Source organism: Zonotrichia albicollis, chromosome 1 (assembly GCF_047830755.1).
Source record: "Zonotrichia albicollis isolate bZonAlb1 chromosome 1, bZonAlb1.hap1, whole genome shotgun sequence".
In the NCBI taxonomy this organism is placed as follows: domain Eukaryota; kingdom Metazoa; phylum Chordata; class Aves; order Passeriformes; family Passerellidae; genus Zonotrichia; species Zonotrichia albicollis.
Window position 1 is genome coordinate 12,389,585 of NC_133819.1, and position 16,500 is coordinate 12,406,084.

The 16,500-nt window shown below is 36.9% G+C and overlaps 1 long non-coding RNA gene across 1 annotated transcript in view; it reads left to right on the forward strand.

Annotated features, from left to right (window-relative positions):
* The first annotated feature begins 916 nt into the window (after positions 1 to 916).
* LOC141725252 (uncharacterized) overlaps positions 917 to 16,500 on the forward strand; it is a 37,407-nt gene continuing 21,823 nt past the window's right edge. The window contains exon 1 of the long non-coding RNA XR_012577101.1: positions 917 to 1,185. This is a non-coding gene — a long non-coding RNA (uncharacterized LOC141725252). The remainder of the gene's footprint in view (positions 1,186 to 16,500) is intronic.

Below are 16,500 nucleotides of genomic sequence, written 5' to 3' on the forward strand. Positions count from 1 at the left end.
TCATGGGCAAACTCCTCCAAACTCTTTCTTAACCCTTTCTCATTATCCAAGCAGCAGCAGGCAGGTAACAAATGTTATTTTTTTGGGCAAACTCCTCCAAACTCTTTCTTAACCCTTTCTCATTATCCAAGCAGCAGCAGGCAAGTAACAAATGTGGTTTTTTTTGATGGTAAGAACCTTGATTTTTATTCAATGCACAGTTCCTTATAACAAATTACCAGTAAGCCTGGTTTCTTGGTTTCTACTGTCTTCCTTTCTTTTCAGCATTTATTTTACAGTATTGCTCAGGTATGATACATTTCCAGTTAATAGGGAAAAAAAAGAAAAGCTATGCCTTCTTCTTTTTTTTTTTTTAGGTCATTGACTTTTTGTAGTGGGAAAATTCACTATCGTATGACTTTGCCAGTAAATCAGGCCAAATGATTTTGTAAAGCCAAATGCTTGGAAACATGGTCAGCTGATTAAGGCATTGGGCTGTGACTCAGAGGATCTGGATTCAGTTCCTGGCACTTACTGCATCACCTTGGGCAAATCACTTTACTGCTTTTATCCTTGCGATTCCAAACGCTGAAGAACCTTGGCAGCATTTCCTGTGCCCTGTCCCCGCCTCCCCCACCATGGGCCACCAGTGCATCCTCCAAGCTGAGCACAGCTGAGAGAGTGGGGCTTGTGCTCAGACCAAAGCTCCCTGCCATCAGCTGAAATGGAATACATGTATGTAAGGAATTACTTTGCTTCCTTAAAGGCACTCTGAGTTGGCCCCATAAATAAATAAATTGGGAAGAAAAAGCCCAAAGCTCTCCTTCAGAAAGCCAGCTCCATGCCCTCCCTTATTTCCATCGTTTCCTCTGTGGCAAGGAAAGCAAGCCTTGTATTGTTAGCAGTGGCAGGAGAGGAGCTGCTGCTTCTGTTTCTGCTGATAAATATTTCCTCTGCCAAAGCAGCACCTGCAGTGCCAGCATTCAGAGGGTGCCTGCAGACACCCACCAGCCTGGCTGCCCTGCTCTGCCTTGGACTGGGCTCCAGAGCAGCAGCATTTCCCTCTGCAGGCTGTGTATGCCCCAACAGCCATCCCTGGGCATGATCCTTCCCAAGCTGTCAGCAGAGAGAAGCAAAGGAATCACTTCTCCACCTCTGATCTCCCGAGTACCCTTAATGGGCATGCATCCAGACGTTTTCATTAATGTAAGTAGCAGCTAACTAAACTGGCTAATAAGTTGTCTCTGTTTTTCACTCATTTTCAATCAACATAACTAATCAACATGCCAGAGAATGCAAAATACTGTACAACCCCTTGAGAGGAGAAGCATTTTTAATCATCATGATTGTTCATCTGTTGATAAAAAAAGTGTCTTAAAATTAATAAAATGATAGCTTGTGATGCTGAATCTTTAATAGCATATGGAAAGCACATTCAATATAGGGTGTAAAAGGGCATTGTGGGATATGCTCTGAATCACAAATGTACTCATGTGAAAATTCAGAGGGCTCAAGGCACAGTGATGGACAGTTAAATATCTAATGTAGTTAGAAAGGGAGTATGACCTGGGGGTGAAAATTTAAACTGAGTTGAAAATACATATAAGTAGGTGACAGCAATAAAGAGGAATAACACAGCTAATAATGCTTGGCATTTGCATCCCTTTGCATTTAGCAAGCACTTTATAAATCTGAATGAATAAAGACAAACCAGGTTATAATATGATTAATATTATAATTCACAATTTATATATGTAACAGCTGACACACAGAGAAATTAAAACCAATATTACCAAAAGACACTTGCTTTCATTCTGATGGCTGCCTATCCTTCACTGAAAAGTCAAGGTTCCCAGATTTTGAGAAAGCCTATTAATTTTAGGTGCCTTAATTCTCAAAAAATATAATTGCCCATATGTATACAGCAAGGCTTTGCAAAATTGGTAATGGAAACCATAATGATTACACCATATTAAGCATCTTGAGCTCAATTTGTCTCAGTCAGTCAGCATAGACATCCTTTACAGCTAAGGAATTTTCATTAGTACTGCCAATGGAGTCTAAGGTATGATTCATCACATCTTAAAGTGACTGCTTTAAACAAGCCAGATGAATTACACCTTAAAAATGCATGTTTCTCTGCATTTATCATAAAGAGAACCTGCCTTGAGCAGAGCATCTGTGAAGACTGCAGTCCCAGTTCTGGGACCTGAAAAAGCTCAGTGTTAATGAGCTGCTTTTATGACATTCTGCCCTGGATACAAAGACAGTAGCCAGTGAATCCTATGCACACAGAGATATTTCTGCTCTCTAAAACCTATTCTGATAAAAAACTCCTTATATCTGTTGTATAGTATAGCAAGTATTTGATAAAATTTCTAGAAAGATGTACATGCTGCCATGACATATGCATATTTATATAGCTCTTCAGCACAGTCATTTACTGCTGGCATTCTCAAAATTATGCAGCTGAAAATCTGACCTGTATTTTGTTTATTTGGTCAAATTTCTTTTTTTTAGCCAGAGAAAAGAAGAGTGTGTCATTTCAATGTTTGTGTTCAATGGAGGCATTTTCTCCCACAAGTGTTGAAAACCCTGCTGCATATACAAAGGCCATCCAGAAATTAATTTCACTACTCTATTTCAGAGCAAGCTTCACAAACTCAGGTTATCTGTATAATTATGATTAATAATCCTGTCAGCTGAGATGAAAGACATTAATAAAAACACAATTTTGGAAGTGCTCACCGAGAAGTTCATCTGTGGCTTCAAATCTTTTTCTGCTGGAAGTATTTGCTCCTGGTAAAGGGATGAACTGCTTTTTGCCTAGGGTACCTAAAGTCCATCCTAGATTCTTTGAAAAACCAAGAGTCTCATCATACCAGTAAAAAGGTTCCTGTAAAGCAAGCAAAAGGCTGAGAAGTGGTTTTGAGGACCCAAACCTGCATATCTCTGTAATTGTGCTGCTTCCAGAAAATCACATTTTCCAGCTCAAGGCATATCTAAAAAGAAGCATTAAGGTCAAATATTGCTAGAGAAAACACTTTGCATTTTATCATCTGTAAAGTCAAGCTCTCATAAGCAGTGAAGGGGTGCAGTGGCAAAGCCCAGCTTGGGATGGGTGTCTGCACCATCACGTGTGTGTGTTTGTCCTGCACACTGTGCTCTGTGTGTTGACTGTACACTGTGGCCAAGCACCACAGCAGCCTGGCAGCCTCCAAAGGTGCTTCTTGTCCTCAGTGCTGGCCACTGTTTGTGTATGTTTGATACCTGAGAGGGAGAGAATGACCTTGTCATGGCTTATGTTGCTAAGCTTCTGCTTTTCCCAACAATTCAATCTATTAGCTATTGATTTGTGTATTGATGGTTCTGGGTGTTGAGCGAAGATGGCAGAGGACAGGGCAATAGGATGGTACTATTTGTTCATGGCAAAGAAAATTTGAAAAATTCCTTTTGAAAGAAAGATTAATGAAGGAATTTAAAGCTTATGAGTGTGAGTTTAATACAAATAAGAGAAGAGGAAGATCAAGAGATTTGCAATTCTCAGATGAGTGGCTATGGTTTTAACATATTATTTACAGTGGTTCTTAAGAATTTTATTCTTTCTTATCCTTATTCTCATGCAAGGACAACAGTTAAAGTAGCCAGGAGCTGGGAAATAGTAAAAATTACTCCTGAATAAAAACAGATGCTATAATTTGTGACTTCAATACTTCAAAACCAGAGAAGGGAAAATAAAGTAAAATAAAGTAACAACAAAAGATTCAGTACTAGCACCCTGTGCAGGTCTCAGTCTTCATTCATTAACTCAGATTTTATTCTAGATTCTCCACTGAATTCAGTGAAGAATGCGTTCTTGTTTGAGACAGCAGTATGTAGCTTCAGAAACTTTTAGGATTTTATCTATTTGATCACAGGTTAATTGTCCCCTCAAACTATTCCAAGAAAGTGGTCAAAATGTCAGAGAAATCATTGGAAGAGTTATGAGTGCATTTCAAAAATCTTTGCATCAGTCCCTAAAATGTAGAAATGTTGAAGGTATTTTTGAACACAACAAAAATGCTGATATAGTTTCTGCAAGCAGTCCAGGAATTTTTGGCACTCAGTAAGAGATGCACTGGAAAAAAATCTATAGTTTTATGAGTAGCATGTTCTCTTGGAAAGAAATGATCCCAAATTCCCTACCACTAGAGGAAATGTCTAACAAATGACTACATGAAAAAGAAAGGGAAGCTTCTCCTCTTGGTTGTTATTGAAACATAAGAGTGATGTTATAAAGTAGTCTGCTGGACTGTGTCCAGTGGTGAGTTTCTCAGATAAGAAAAGGAATACCTCTAGGATTTGGACATAGAATTTGGACACTTTGGACATAGATAGGTGTTTGGTAATACTGCTTACCCAATAATTAGTGCATTTTCAATTCTGGTATTAAGTTTATAACTATTGCCATTGTGTGTGTGTGTGCTTGCATTTTTTCTTCCTTTATTTTTTTCTTTGTGATTTTATATTAAAAATGACTATGAAGCAGTTGTAGTAAGAGAAACAATGCTATTTTCAGATTGGGTATAGCATAGCTGGAATTTACTATTACTCTAACTTGTCTTTTTATTATTTTGGGAGAAATACCTGCAGCCGGTAGGATGAATAATTTTAATGTCACACTCCAACTCCTTCCTTTTGTCTTCACTCAACTGCATTGTAGTAATGCCCCTGCACAATGGAAAACAAATACTGGGTTTATGCTACCAAACTTTATACATTCTGCTGCAGTGATTTAAATTAGGACTTTGTATATCCTGGACTTTCATAAGGTAGATGAAAACAGACATTCATCAACAGAGGGCTATTTAGCTTCTCTGGTACCAGAATTGCCTTTCTCTCCTGGTCTAGGACAGTGATAAAGATTAATTGGCACTCGTGGTGAGTTGGTCTTCTATCAAGAACTTGCCTTGCACCAACAATAATTAGCTGTAATGCTTCAGAAATTGCCACCAGACTCCCAAACCTGTGTTATTCTTTTAATGGAAAGAACCTTTAAAGACTTGACTGCAAGCCTAATTAAAGGTATCAGAATCTCAATTTTGGTTTGTACTGAGGATTTAGTGGTTGGGTCGTGTCCAGAACCCAGCCACCATTTTTCAAAGAATGCCTATAAAACTGGAATTATGCATTCTTTGGTGCACATGGTGGCAAATGAGATAGAGAGAAACACAGCCCTTTTTAAAGAGCAGATGAGTGAACCAGCCAATTCCTACATTTTTACAGACTTTTAGTGATTTCTGGCTCAGAGATTGTTATAGTAGTAAATAAGATATTTTATACTACAAGTGGAAGAAATAATTTAAACTATACATCTAAGTTTGATATGAAAAAGAAACATAAACATTTGAGGGAAAATAAATCTTAGGACAGCCAAATAAAATATTTGAAGATGCAACAGTGGTCAGAAATTAATTCCTGTGTAATGTAACATAATAGAAACAAATATGAATGTGCTAAGAAGACACCACATAAAATAAATTTAGATTTTCAGCTTGTACATGTCTCTAGACACCTGAACTCAATATATATAGCAAGAACCAAATTGAAGCAAAGACAAGAAACAAATTAAAGCTATAGAGAAAAATTTACATCAAAAGAATTTGAAAATTGGGGGCTATTTAAAATTATTAAGGGTAACTAATGGATGAAAAGCTTAGAGGAAATAATGAATGAGCTATAAACAGTAAAGCAGATGTTCCACTACAATTTGTCCCATAGTACAAGAAGGAGGAATAATCAATAAAAATTTGAAATAGCACATTGTGCACTGCTCAGCAAAAGTGACTCTGGAAAACACCCACGTAGCTTGTAAATGTAATAATTTCAAGATGTTCTTGCTGTTCAAAAATTTTAAGAGATACACTGAACTCACACTTTTGGCATAGATATACTTAAAAATGGAATAAATCTATGCAAGATAATATAGATCACTATATTTTAGTGTGTAAAGTTTATGGACAGATCAGTTCTCCTTGTGGGGTTTATTATACCTTGTTCTAAGTAGCTTAAGGTTGGGGAACTTCTAAAGAAAAATACAAAATGAGATGGGCTGCTGGCTAGGCAGATATTAGGAATCTTCTCATCCTTTTTGTATTTCACTTTGTAATTCTGACCTTGTGAATAAAGAGCTCCATCCATCTGATATTCTACAAAATGATAGCTGGTACAGTAAGTCTTCCAATTTATAGGACAGATATATTCTAGTAGCATATGCTGCTAGAGACAGAGCCAGCAGTGACATCTAATCACTGTGAGAAAGCTCGTTCTGACTTTGCTGCCAACAATTTAGGTTAGATAACAGACGTGCATTGACTTGATAGCAGGTGGATAAAAGGGTATAAACTGTGTTTTGTGCCTTCTGTCTGTATTACTTATAGATTAGCTGATTTGGGGGATTCAAGAGAGATTGTGTCATACAAATTTAGTTTCTGTGAGGGTTGAGTACTTGTGAAAGATGGCAGATTGGTGGTGTTCAATTTGAAATTCTTGATTTAACTGTAAGACAGATATGTGGGGATGGTCACGTGTTTGTCAAACTTTTATAATGTGTAGATGAAGGGATAACCAAAGCTCAGAAAATTGTCTCCAATATTATTAGCGTCTAATTTCTTTTTATTTTTATTATTTGGCTTTCAAACATTGCTGCTCATGAGACAAAACCAGACAATCTGTATTTAACTTTTTCATTTACTGTTTGGGGAGCTCCTGAACCAGCAATTGCTCAGACAAAGGATGAGACCAATTGCAGTGAGGACATAAAAAAAGAAGAGATACATTTTCTGAAAGGTTCTTGCTGTCCATAACTCTGTTTCTGTTTTGAAATGTGCTTTGAATCAAAAGTTATTTCACACTACATGAAAGCACTGTGATTTATAAACCAAAATTTTTGTTCGAGTTATTCCTGTGTAATAGAGGCAATAACAAAGGAAATATCCCAGACTAGCATTATCAGAAGGAAGACCTAAAAGTGAAAATATAATTAATTCCATTAATTCTCTGGCATTCTTGTTGACAAGTACAGAGAAACTAACATTACTGTTGGCTCATGCCGTTATATGACCCCTCAAAGGTGGATTGAGTCCAACAGATTTACCAGAGCAACATTATCACATGACAACATCTTTCATCATGGTATAATCCAGTGCAAATCTGAAGCAGCAACATAACAAACTATTCTGTGTTTGTAATTTGGTTGTGAGTTTAAAAAAGGATAAAATTCAAACAATTTACAGAAATGTTCTCTATAAGGCAAGGCTAAATGATTCTGTAAATTTTATTAAGTCCTCAATAGAAGCTCTGGGATGCAGATTTTTTTTCCTGAATGGAGAAGGACTTAGAATTTTCAGACAAAAGGACCAAGCATGGGAATGAGAGAAGTCAGTCCAGAAGGCCCAAAGCTCACAGCTTCAGCTATGTCACATTTACAGATGGCCTGGCAGCTTGGGGTGAACAGAAACAAAAGAAGTTCTTTAATGACCCTCTGCAGGGCCACAGCTCTGGCAGTGCCTGGCTCCCACCTGACAGTCAGGTGCCTGCAATGACTTTGCTCTTGCTTCTCTTGCCATTTAGCATTCTCACTCCCATATCTCCATTTGTTTTCTCCTCACTATTGAAGAGCCTGTACACTTGTGGAAAGTGAAGCGATGTTTTATGGCAAAAAATGGACCATGGTATTGCTGGTTTTTAATATAAAAGTCCAAAGAATTTGAAGGTATTCACCTCTTTTAGGACTTCACACAGTTCCTATTGTAATCAGAGAACAATTTCCACTTCACTTCCTTCATGGACTGGGGTGAACAATGCACTTAATCTGGCAGAACTTCACATAAACAACATAAGCCTCCATCACACAGTTTCTCAGCTGAAAGGATAGCATGCAGACTATGACAACGAACCAGAACTTAGCACTCCCTGGGGAGAGTAAAGAATAAATTCCAAGGTTTTTTTTCCTGTGTATATTTTATGAATACCAATTTTAAAATGACAGCTGTAAAAGAAGAAATATTCTTTTGCCATGAACCATGCAGGAGACAGCTTTCACTGGATCACAACTTTATGTTGCCATTTATATCATTATTAAATTACATTCCTAAGGAATTGCCTTTATTTTATAAGCTATATGAGCATGGGACACTTGCTTTATGTCTGGGCTTTTTCAATCTTGTCAGGTGAAACTATGATAATTTCAGTTATTGTTAGCCTAACTCGTACATTCAGTGATTTCTAGAATGTAGTACTTTGAAAGAAATGAGATTATATGGGATTTTTTAACATATATTTAAGTCACAAGTGACAGTCTTTTTTCTGATTAAAAGCAACAAGAATAATTACAGGAAAACTAATTGGTGAAAAATAGATTCCTGTTCAGCACCATCAAAAAAAGGTATCTAGAAATATAATGCTTGAGAAAACAAAGAGCTTAAGAGACCAAAAGTTTTACATTCTGCCTTTAAATTTTTAGTAGTAATAAATGAAGTGCTGAAATCTTACAGTACTATTTCTGGCAGTGTATAAGTACTAGCACTTCATTTCTATTTGCCATTTCTACATATAACAGGACTGACAGAGTTACTTTAGGAAAAGCAGACAAATATACTGACATACCTTTTATATCTTTTTATTAAGCTAAAGTTTTATTACTCAAAATCTTAGCTATTGAAAACTAAGGATCAAATTGATGTAAGGAAAATGCACACTACAAAATATGCCATGAGAGGAAACAGCTACAGACAATACACCTGAGTGTGTGTCTGATGTTCTAAAATATCCCACTGGGGCATTACATGGGCACCTCCATAAACCCATGGACAAACTCCAGTAGATTTTACTGGGAACAGTGTTTCATCATTTGTCTTATCTTTAGCTTTGTCTGGACAATATTTTTCCAGGGAAGAAAATGCATTCCAGTGGATCTAGGTTCAAATTGGTGTAACTGGGCTGTGTTCAGTGTCACTGTGTGCAGGATGGGTTGACAGATGTATGCTGAAATGGATGCAGCACTTGCAGCTTTCAAATATTAGTGTTGCTAATAAATAGGAGACTACATACTCTATTTATTAAACTTTCTAAAACCCAAACAACAACTGTAGGAAAAGAAAGATTTATCTACCAATAAAAACCCAAAGATTACATTTACCAAATCCCCATTCTTTATTGTAATGAAATTTGTCTTTCAGCTTTTAAAATGCATTTATAGAGCCAGAAATGTATTCTGGTCCACTGTCTTTGAGATGAATAACCACATTATTACTTGCCTGTCAAATCTAAGTACGGTTGTTAATAACACACAGACAGCTACTAAAAATTCAAAACATGGGAGGTTTCCTTTGGAGAAAATTGCAGTTTTAACCTCTGATTTCCCTTCTGAATCAATTACTTACTTTCATATGCACCTTGCAATACTTGATCTCCAACCAGAAGTGAAAAATGGTTGAAAGGATTCAAAGATTTTTCAAACATACCTATGGAAATACACTGCCAGAACTTTAAAATTCCACAATCTTTAATCTAGAGAATATCTGTCATCTCCACATTATCCAGTAAGTGTATAGAAGAGTTACTGGATGGAAAAATATTTAAAGGTATTTTAAAATTTTTGCACATTTATTTCCTATGTAATCTATATTTGCTCTCAGAAAACTGGACATCTAAACCAGACAGTTTTTTCTGATGTCATATTTTAACAATTTTAATTTACTACTTTTCATTAAATTAAAGAAAGGCACTCCATGCCCATGATAGATACAAGGAAAAGCCACCTAACCTAAACATAACAAAATAGGCTATTTCCCTAGTGTGAACACATTCATACATATTGTAATATGGCTGAAAATTTTAGATCAAAACTTCTCTACAGTTGTACTTTCTACTATTTTTTCTACTAATGTAAAATATTAAAAGTCAACACATTTTGGATTTAAATTTCCATCCAGTGTGACTATTTCACTAACCTCTGGAATCCCTTTGTACTTCCTGAGTGATAGATCTGGAGCTTGGTATCTCTGCACTATTTTTTGGAGCCTCCCATCCAAATGATTTAATTTTTTTATAAACTATAGATTTGTGATTCCCAGAATGCATTAAGGAACTTATATGAGATGTGTAAATGTAAGTGAACAGCCCAAGACATAGAATAGAGATAACAGAGTGTCCCTCATATGTCATCCATGTATTGTAAAACATTTTTTTCCTTCAATCTCTAATTGGCCATCCTCATCAAATCAGGCTGATCATTCACCAAGGAGGTGATTGGAAAGGTCTTCTGCTGACCAGATTTATTGCTAATGTTTAGGTTTTGGAAGATTACTGAGGAGAAAGGTTAAAATCAAGTTGTAGAATTAGGTTCATTCACTTATCATTTCCCTCAATCTACCCTATTTCACATTATATCTATAGAAACGTACAGTGAAAGTCTACTCCAAGTGTATTGCAGCTACCGACTCAAGCTAAGTCTCAGTCTGAATTTTGGTGTGGGGAATCCAGCCAAGGGTGCTGTGGTAGATCTTCAGCAATCTCTCCGCAGAAGAATGAGAAGTGAACTCACAACTGAGATATTGATAATATCACTCTGTAGAGCATGTAGAGATAGCACAAGCATCTACAAAGGGCTTCAGGGCTTGCTGAAGAGATTTAAAAAAATTGCTTAAAAAGTAGGATTGCAGATTCTTTGTAATTTGTCAAGACTTAGTTAAAAATATTTCAGTCGTATTTTTCTGATGGCAACTCCAAAAGATTTATAAAAAATATAATTTTTTTCTGTAAGACAAGAAGATTGCCTGTAGGATACCTTTCCAACCTTTTTCAGCAACATGGTAGTCCCAGCCCACATGCACATTCATTCAATTTAGCATCACATGGCAAATCAACCAACCAAATATCTCACATCTGAGGTGTTTCATCCCTATGTTTAAAAAAAAATTGTCCCAAGAGGTTCTGCTCATTATTAAAAAAATCACTGATATGGTGCTCATGTGTCTGCCTCTTCATCTACGCATTTGCCAGCACTGGAAAACCTAATCACACTGCACTGCCAACTCTCTTTTCAAGAAAGTCAACAGATAATTATGCAATCTGTTCATGCAGTGCAAATGACTTGGCATTCTGGGAGCCTACCACTGCGACACGAAACAATCCCTACTTTGTGGGGATGTGAACACCTTTAGTGAATTCAAATTCCATGCTCTTCTATTGCCATCATGTGAGGCAGCAATGGCAACATGCAAACATTTTTAAAATTGCAGAGTTGGCTTTGTGATTGGATTATTACTTTTGACAGCTCTTTCAGATATTACACTTGGTAAAGCCCAGTGTACATCTGCACGACATGCTGCAATTCAAACAAAAGCATCTGCCTTCTGTGGCATCTTATGCCTCCAAAAAGACTGCAGCACAAAAAGTCTACAGCTCTCTCCCTCACCCCATCAGCTTGCCTCATTACAGTCAAATTACTTTAAAGTATATAAAGCTATTTATTTTTCCCCTAAGGCTGTTGCACAGTAGCTTAAAAAAAAAAAAGTTACTCTTGTGATACAACGTATGAGTTCTTAGTTGAATGGCTCCATTTTCAATTATTTCATTTCATATATATCTACATGACCTGCTACATTCTACAAGTTCCAGAGGAGCACAGCCATCTTTGGCTGATCAAAGATGTTTTATGAAATGATTGACAGTTGCAAGTGGGCAGACAGTTACAATCACAGTAAAACAGAGTGCAGTTGCTTTGTCAGTTGTCTTTAGCTAAATAAAATACCCCTCCAGATACCCAACAGTTGGAGTATCTTTTCAACTACTCATAAAAAGAAAGAATTTATTGTGCTTGCATGGTTGATGATCTATGTTTGCATACATATGATTCATATTTCATGTGTGCACGTACTTCTTAAACATTACAGGAATAAATACATTTTAACTTGCAGGTAATAAAGTGGGAAGAAATATTAAACCATCAAGGGACATAGAAAAATTGTGGTGTAAGAGAATCTTAACTTCATGTAAGATTAATTTGAATAAATGTAATTTTCTATAGCCACCTTGTCATGATGACTCATCATTCTCCCATAATTAATTTACAGTAATAAAATCAAGATAAGACTAGGTAAGGAGGAAGAGAAGTATATTTTCTTCTTCTAAGAAGGGCAGTTATAGAGAATGTTCTGAACATAAGCAAGGTGCGTCATGATCCTCGAAAAGAAAAGATTACTGGGAAGTCTAAAATGGGGAAAACACAGAAGAGGATTATGCATTGTCCTTTGGAGTATAAAAAGATTCTCCATAATTTTTTCAGCAGCAAAAATGTGGCAATACAAATAATATGCTGTAAGTACAGTGGAAAAGAATGAGGATAACCTTGAGTCAGCCTTGTAAAACGCTGCCAAAAGCCCATCAACACCTTCTTATTAGAGCTGTAGCAATAACTCTCCAGAGACTTAAGCCCCTCTAAATTTGTGAGCTCACTGAAATCACCAATAAGATCCCCACTGATGAGGGACCATGAAACTGTACCACTGGGCAACTCATTCATCAGACACTTCCCAAGTGCTCAAGGCAGAAAAGCCAAACGAGCTGATGAAAACAGATGCTATACAAAAGATTGCTGTATTAAAGCATCCTAAAATCAAAATGGGATTCCTTTTGGCAGGGGACCACAGAGACGTACAGAGAATAGCAGATGAGTACTGGGGGTGAGGAGGTGAATAGATGATTTGGCTAAGCCCAGGTAGAACTTAAATTTGCTTTCTTTTGTTCTTGATGTAAATATACTGTAAAGGAAAGATAGTATAGAGAAAACACCAGGATATAAATTTCTTCTTCCTGCTTTGGAAATACTATGTTCTAGCTAATGTTGATTATGTTCAGAATCAGCCTGTGTATAAAAAACCCATTGAAATTGCTGGGGAAAAAAACACATCCAACCAAGAAAAACAACAACACAAACCTAATGAAAAATGCATTCAAATTTCATTATAACCTGGCTAATATTTTTTTATTAAAACATTGATTTTTGGCAATATGTTTATATAGAGTGTAAAATTATTTATGGCTGAAATATATTTTTTGTGACTTTTCTAATCAATGGAGATAAATATGAAATTCTAAGGCTCAGTTTGCACCATCTTAAAAGAAAGAAGTAAGACAGTTCAGCCAAACCCTTTACATGCTTATTTCTTCCCATTAGCTGTAAAGATCTTGATAGTGACCAACTTAGATCTAAATGCTTGCATGATGGATGTCTAAAGGTAGGCAAGGGATCATCTCATCTGTCAAGACAGGCATAAAAATTCCTTTCCTCTTCATCAGAACAAACACTGCAAAGTCAGAATTTCGTCCCCTCTTTAGCAACCTAAGAAATTCTTGCTCTCTGATTTTTCTTATGCACATTTAGAACAACATAAGGGGGATTAATGTTTTCAATAAACTGACATTTTAACAGAACATTTTTATTCACAGTACCATTGTTAGTAATGCTGCTTAAATCTTCCACTGCCATTAGAGTTAAGCCCACCAAGCTCAACATGGTCTGAATCAGAATAGTAACTGTAATCCTCTGCTGTGGATTGATCAACAGGGAAGGTATCTTCCCTCTGGTCCCTTTGGGCAAAATTTGCCTTCAGAACTTGCTTTGTGTGATGAATGCTCTTAGAAGAAGTTGTACTACACAACTGTATAGAAAAATCTTCAGGCTACTTCAGATCCAGGTAGGTTTTCTGACATCTCTCCACTTAGCTACCCTTCCCATTTCTCATGGTTCAATGAAAAATCGGGGCATATCTTTCACAAAGGAGATGGAAAGGAAAACTCCCCACCTGTCTGCGTGTCACTGCCATGCCTGGAGTTTTTTGTCCATTTTTTTGTCCACCAAGTCTGAAAAACTTATTTTCTCAAATACTAGAAGTTCCTTCTCATTTTATATGAATGAATTCCTGGTGATAGCCATGGCTCTAATCAGCATTTCCTTGAAGGAAGAGGCTTTGTAATGCAGTAATTTGCTTGTTTCAGGAGGGAGCAGCCATCTGGCTAGTGAGCACCCATGTATGTTTGGACAGTCAGCACATGTGCAGCTGTAAATCTGCTGCAGCATATGCTGCTGCTTGTCCAGCCAAGCACGTGGAAGGCACAGGAGCAGAGAAGGTAGCAAAGAGAATGTGGAAAAGTCCTGCAAGTGTTGCCAAGAGGGTTAAAGAAAGGCGAAAACAAATCTTCATAATTTTTGTTGTTGATGAAAAGAGTCATATAAGGTTTCATATATGTATCCTTCATGCTTCCATAAGAGAAGTTTCAACCCTTTCCAGGAATGTCACAGGTCATCCCTACTCTGCTTATTTTTCACATCTCTTTCCTTTCTGTTCTTCTGAAGAAAACAATGTCTGTCAAGATTTGTGAGTAGGAATTTGGAAGCTTGCTTGAGACAAAAAGGAGGAAGTGTGTATTAGCATTATCATGAAAACATTATAGAGGAGCATATGCAGAATCCAGCTGACACCACACTTCCTCACAGAGGGCAGTGCACTTGGATAGTCCAAGTGCTTAAAATGCATGAAGTGAATATATGGAATATTTGAAAACAGATTATATTTTATCTCCAGGCACATGGTGAAGGTTGCTTCAGAGAGTTGCTTAAAAAAGAATGAGTTTGAAGACCAATGTCTTTAATCTTTTTTTTAATAAGCTGTTTTAGACAAAACTGATATTCAGAGGGTGAAAGGGAAGAATTTCTGCATTGCTAAGAAATGAGCCACAATCCTGTATATTCAATTGGAAGGCAAGCTTGTCAGGCTGTCAAAGAAGCACCAGACTGTTCATGCAGCCAGTTAGCCTTCATGTAAGCTGCTTAACTACCCTCTCTGCTGTGCTGTACATTGGAGATTAATGGTAGGCACAGGAAACTGAAAGGGAAGATTTACCGATGAACAGAAATACTGAATGAAATGCCCCATAAACAAAATTTTATTCTCTAAACCTTCAAATTCCTGGAAAGCCTATACCAATGCCAAGGAGAAAAGGAATCCAAGTGAGCAGCCAAGAAAGTAATTGCATTCTTTCATAAACAATTTCTCAATCAGCAGAATTTTTTTGTACGTGTTTAGTTACAAAGGAAAATATTTTTTCAATTGAAGAAAATAATGAAGAGATTAAAAAAAATACTTTCCTTTTTTTTCCCTTTTACTTTTCTCAAAGAAAAGCAATCTTATATTTCTGTAAGACAAAAGGTGTGGGCCTGAAAATTTTAGTAACTTAACTGAAATAATTCAAACCTATGGCATGCCAAAAACTTAGTTTGGCTAAGAACCCAGGTCCTTTTAGGTAGAGTCCAATAGATTAGATAGTTCTTAAACAGTTCTGTCTGTGTCTGCAGTCACCTGAGAAGCTGAAGCCAGATATATGAAATTGTTTAGTAAAGTAACTCCCACCTGCTTTGTCAAATCTTTTTTGGATCTGAACTAAACCTCCACAAGTGAAGTTCCTGAGCATTTGTTTGTCTATGTGTGGAATTATCCTCTTCTAGGCACCACTGCATACTTTGGTTTCTTTTTAATTCATAAGTCACATCATTCACTGATCTTGCCTGGAAATCATCTTGTTGGAGTGCTTTCCCTACATCAAGAGCAACATAGAAGAGTGTAAAACCTATTTTACTTCTCCATATGTTGGCAATTAGCATATTCAATTAAGAAAAGGGGAATCAAATAATTCCTTTGAGCAGATTTTAACTGAAAAATCCAATTCTTTAGATCATTCTTCTAGTTGGATTTATCATTCAAGTGGATAAAATTTTATTTCATATGTAAAAATATATATATTTCAGAATTCCCTGAGATATGATATTTAGAAAGTTCAATGACGTGGTGATGTAATATTTTTCTAGTCAGTAGAAAGCATTGATCATGGTCTTATCTAGTCCTGGGTGTTACAACACTTGAAAGAAGACAATGAGAACAGCTGGAGCAAAGAGGACAAGACTAGGCCTGACAAAGTGTCTTAGGACATTGGAGTGAGCACCAACACTGTCTGCAACATCCACAGAGCACACTGCATCACTGTCTGGGGGGAGCAGGTGGAGACAGCAATCCTGGGGAGATCCTGCATACAGGAACATTAGGAAGTGCACAGTGATAATGTCTTACTGGTGATATATAAATGTGTTTTATTGGTTTTTTCTCATGTTGCTCTAAAGCATGACCTAACACATGTTAAGGGCTGACACTCTGTTCTTTAGCCACTTGCTGCTCATAGAAATTGACTTGTGATAGAATATTTACTGCAGTAATCAATGTAATTTAACCAAAGTTGGGCCAGCACAGGGGTTTGTGCTGGTGCAGCTCTGCCAGTTCTGGTTCCAGAGCCTTTCCATCTGCAGCAGAACAAAGGATGCTCCAGCCTTCATCAGAGCAACTCCTCAGACCCTGAGCCTGTGGGAAACAGGGTGTCAGGAGCACCTGCTTCTGGCGCTGTCCTCCAAAGCCTATGCAGCTTTTTCCT